The sequence below is a fragment of the Pongo pygmaeus genome, chromosome 2, assembly GCF_028885625.2.
Source record: "Pongo pygmaeus isolate AG05252 chromosome 2, NHGRI_mPonPyg2-v2.0_pri, whole genome shotgun sequence".
Lineage (NCBI taxonomy): Eukaryota > Metazoa > Chordata > Mammalia > Primates > Hominidae > Pongo > Pongo pygmaeus.
The window spans coordinates 677,732-683,070 of NC_085930.1; positions in this window are offsets into that span (position 1 = coordinate 677,732).

Genomic DNA, 5,339 nt, shown 5'->3' on the forward strand with positions numbered 1-5,339 from the left:
CTTTTTGGTTTTCCACATGGCAAACCCCTCATAGTTCCACATAATGTAGGCCCTCGACGAATGTTTATTGAATTGCTTGCAGAAATTTCAATTAAATTAACTTCAACATTATAGAGTGACTACAATAGAGAAGTCATGGAATCAGACATTGGACAAGGAGGGTGTATGTGGTAGGAGTGAGGTTGGGCAGAAACCTGAATAGATAAAAAGAAATAATCCTGCCCTCAGAGAGCTCCCAATCTAGAGGGTAAAATCACTTATATAACGATATAATACAGAAACTCAGGCTGAGTTAAGTATTACAAACTTAACTACAAACAAGGTATATGGGAACACAAAGAAGGACTCAGAGAACTAAGGAACGACATTATACAAAATGACTTTTCTCATGATTCCTGAAGGATAAATTAAATTTCAATAGGCAAGAAGAATGTGTGGCAAAGAATTACAGGTTGAAGGAGCAGCATGATTAAAAGTAAAAGCATGGAAACTTGAAAGCACAAAGCATATTTAGTGAATGGAGAGTGAACCAGAGTAGCCAGAGTCTGGGCTCATGACAGGAAGGAGTTGAAGGTTCTCATCGCCACTTTCCCATCAAGATCACTACTCAACTCCTAATTACTACACCTAAAGCATTTTTTTAAAAATTATTATCTTAATTAATTAATTTTATGATTTGGCACCATTGACCACACTCTGAAGCATATTTGCTTCTCAGGCTTCTGTGATTTAATACTTGTTTATTGCTACATCTTTGGCTGTTCTTTCTCCATGTTTTCTCTTAGATCCTCTTTTCTTCCTTTCCTCACATGCACAAATTCCTTAAAATAAAAGTACATCCTTGGGTACTTTTACAAAATTATGGCACTTTGTTTTAAATACTAGACACGAATTTAAAGGCTTGCCTGATATTTAGCCAGTAAATTACCGTATTCTCTGATGTCAGTAAGTTGTTTTATAAGCAGATTAAAAAGTGCTGAATTTTTAAATTTGAAAAACAAGTTCAAATTTCTCTTAAAATACGTGGACTATTTTTATGAAGGTGGAAACATTTCGTTTGCAAATTTTTAAAAAAATAAGCAAACATGAGAGTTTTTAGTATGTTATCAGATAATTTTTGCCCAGAGTATTATATGAAGATACATAGAAACATCCTAAACATGTTTTCAAGATTTTATCTGTGTTGCATGATTTCATATTGATAGTAGTTACAGTTCACTTAGTTAAATATCAAACTGACATTAAAGGACCGAATAAAGGTTTTAATCATTTAAAAATATTTGTTGAATAGCTACTTATCATCAGAGAATGGATTAGCAAATTTAGAAAACCTATCTTTTATTAGAAGAAAAATATATAATTCATCCTAATTTCAGCAATTCTTTTAGGTGTTGACATGATTCCCAGTGAACTTCCATGTGGCATGTGGTCACTCATTGTAAGATATCATAAAGTTTCTAGTATTTTAAATATCATATGTATTTTAAAAAACTAATCGCATCAGTGACATGCATTTCATGCACTCCTGGTGTCAGTTTCTTTGCTGTAAAACCTTGCCTATCAATGGTGAAAACAGTTATTTTCAAATGGAGTAATACCTCTACTTGTTCTATTCATTGATTCATCATGAAAGTTTTTTAATGATAAATAAACACATTTTACTTTGTTGCCACATTTCTTTTCTGCATTATTTCCACTATTTTTTAGTCTAGTGTAGGTATCTTTACTAAGGAAGAATAAGCATTTCTCTAGCGATAAATTGCTTTAATTTTCACTTTTAACTAAATAACATGAGTAGTAACCTTTTTAACTTAAACAATTTTAATTGATACATAATATTTTTTCATAGTTATGGGGTACATGTGATATTTTCTTACATGCATAAAAAATACTTAATGATCAAGTCAAGATTTTTAGGATATCCATCACCCTGAGCATTTATTTCAATGTGTTAAGAGCACTTCAAGTCCTCATTTCTAGCTATCTTGAAATATGTGATACATAAGTCAACTATAGCCACCCTGTTCTACTATTGAACATTAGAACTTATTCATTCTATCTGACTATATGTTAGTACCCTTTAATCAACCTCTCTTCATCCCCTGCATTCTCCAATTTCTTTCCAGACTCTGGTAACTATCATACTCTCTACCTTTATAATATCAATGTTTTTTTAATCTCCCGCATATGAATAAGCACATGCAATATTTCTTTTTCTGTGTCTGGTTTATTTTATTCAACATAATGAGCTCCAGTTCCAGCCGCGTTACCGCGAAGAACAGAATTTCTTTCCCTTTTATGACCAAATAGTATTCCATTGTATAAATATACCACATTTTCTTTAACCATTCAGCCATTAATGGACACTTAGGTTGATTCCATAGCTATTGTTAATAGTGCTGCAATACAAATGAGGGCATAGATATCCCTCTGATATACTGATTTTCTTTCCTTTGGAAAAATACCCAGTAGTGGGATTCCTGGATTGTATGGTAATTCTATTTTTAGTTTTCTGAGAAACCTCCATACTGTTTTCCATAATGGAAAACAGTTCTAATTTACATTCCCACTAACAGTGTATAAGACTTCCCTTTTCTCTATATTTTTGGCAGTATCTGTTATTTTTGTCTTTTTGATAATGGCGAGTCTCGCTGGGATAAGATTATATCTCACTGTGGTTTTGATTTGAATTTCCTTGATGATTAGTGATGTTGAGCATTTTAAAAATATACCTGTTGGCCATTTGTACGTCTTCTTTTAAGGATGTATTCAAATTCTTTGCCCACTTTTTAATGGCTTTTTCTTGTAGGGTTGCTTGAGTTTCTTGAATATTCTGGATATTATTTCTTTGATGGATAAATAGTTTGCAAATATATTCTCCCATTCAACAAGTTATCTCTTCACTTTGTTGATTGGTTACTTTGCTATGCAGAAGCTTTATACTTAGATGTGACCCATTTGTCTATTTTTGGTTTTGCTGCCTGTGCTTTTGGGGTTTTGGCCATAAAATCTTAGTGCAGACCTATGTCCTGGAGTTACTGGAGTTAACATAGGTAACCCTATGTGTTACCTTTAAGTTTTTAATCCATTTTGAGATGACTTTTGTATATGATGAGAGACAGGGGTCTAGTTTTATTTCTCTGAATACAGATATTCAGTTTTCCAAGGACCGTTCATTGAAGAGGGTGCCCTTTTCCAAATGTATGTTCTTGGCACCTTTATTGAAAATCAATTGGCTCTAAATACATGAGCTTAATTCTGGTTCTCTAGTCAGTTCCATTCATCTGTACATCTGTTTTTTTATACCAATACCATGCTTTTTGGTTGTGATAGCCTTGTAATAGATTTTGAAGTCTGGTAATGTGATGCCTCCAGCTTTTACATTATTTTTTTTCCTCTCAGGATTGCTTTGGCTATTTGGGCTCTCTTTTGGTTCCATACAAATTTTAGAATTGTTTTTTCCATTTTTGTGAAAAATGTCATTGGTATTTTGATAGGAATTGCATTTAAGCTGTGGATTGCTTTAGTAGTATGGTAATTTTGACAATATTAGTTTTTTTAATCCATGAGCGTGAGGTGTCTTTTCCTTTATTTGTGTCCTCTTTAATTTCTTTCATCAGTATTTTGTAGTTTTCTTTGTAGAGATCTTTTGCCTCCTTGATTAAATTTATTCTTAGGTATTTTATGTTTCTTGTAGCTATTGTTTGTAAGATTCTCCTCTTGATTTCTTTTTCAGTTAGTTTGTTATTGGTGTATAGAAATGCTACTAATTTTTGTCTGTTGAGTTTGTATCCTACAACTTTACCAAACTCGTTGATCAGATCTAAGTGCTTTTTGGTGAAGTCTTCAGGGTTTTCTAAACATTAGATCCTGTCATCTGCAAAGAAGGCCAATTTTACATCCTCTTTACAATATGGATGCCTTTTATCTCCTTCTCTTGTCTTATTGTTCTGGCTAGGACTTCTAGTATTACGGGTTTTCAAAAATGTTTAATTTTAGTTTTTATTTTAAGTTCCTGGGTTCATGTGCTGGGCTTAGTATTATGTTAAATAGGAGTGCTGAAAATGAGCATCCTTATCTTGTTGCAATTCTTAGGGGAAAGGCTTTCAGCTTTTTTCCATTCTGTATGATGTTAGCTATGGACTTGTCATATATGGCCTCTCCAGACAAAGCTGTCTGGCTTGCTTCCCTCTCCTTTGGTACCTCATGTGTTTCCTCCTGTCACTTCTCTACTGAATTCCAGCATTATCTCTTAGATATACTATTCGAAATGTAATTATCTACTCACTATTTTAGTTCTTTATTTTGAAGGAGGCTGCTGAGTGGTGCCTCCCGTCAGTCATTATGAAGTCCCTCCTGGGCTTCTTAACATTTTATCGTTTAGTTAAATTAAATTTGTAAAATCATTAAATGATAAGGGCATAATGATAGTTGGCATTTATCAAACAGTTGCATTTCTCTAGGCACTCTTCTAAGAAATTAAGTTTACTAACTCATTTAACCTTTATAATAGTCCTGTACAGTAGGTTATATTTGAGTTTTGTAGATGAGGAAGCAAATGCACAGAGATGTTGAGAAACCACCTCAGGTTCCTTACCCAGTAAGTGAAAAAAAACAGTATTTGAACCCAGTGGGTTTTACTCCAGAGTCCAGAGTCTGTGCTCTTAAGCACTATAATATATTATTTTTTTATATTGTTAAATAGAACTCTGGATTCTGAACCTACAGTAACCCTTCTAGGAAACCAACCACTTGTCTACAATAAACAGCCTAGGAAGTTACCCAGCCATAAGTCAGACTGGCAGGAAACCAGATTGCTATTTTTAGTAACAATTCAGGAAGCTACACAGTAACTTTTGTAACGATCAGCTGGAAATGATCAGGACTTGATTAATAAATGTCAGCTTTCTAATTTTTGTTTTCACTTCCAATTTAGGATGATCCGGAGAATACCAAATATGCACCCCTCATCAGTCACATTACATAGGCTGTCCCAATCTAGTTAGCATGGCTACAGCTTCCCCATGGCAACAGCCTCAAATCAAGGCACACATGAAATCTTGCTTTTTTTCCACTCCTCTGTCTGCATTTGAGTCTGTGGCAAAACACAAGTGATGGTGGCTGACTCTCTGGCTATAGCAAGCTGTGAATATATAGCCTTTGTCTTCCTCATTTATTCAGTTTTTTAAATTATTTCCATAGGAAATAATTATGCTAGGAGACATTAGGAATCTACTTTGTATCTGGCCTAGGCATAACCTAGAGAATAAGTCCCATGACTAAATTTGGTTAACTAAGAATAATCAGTTGGACCTTATCTTAATTGACAGATGGTAACA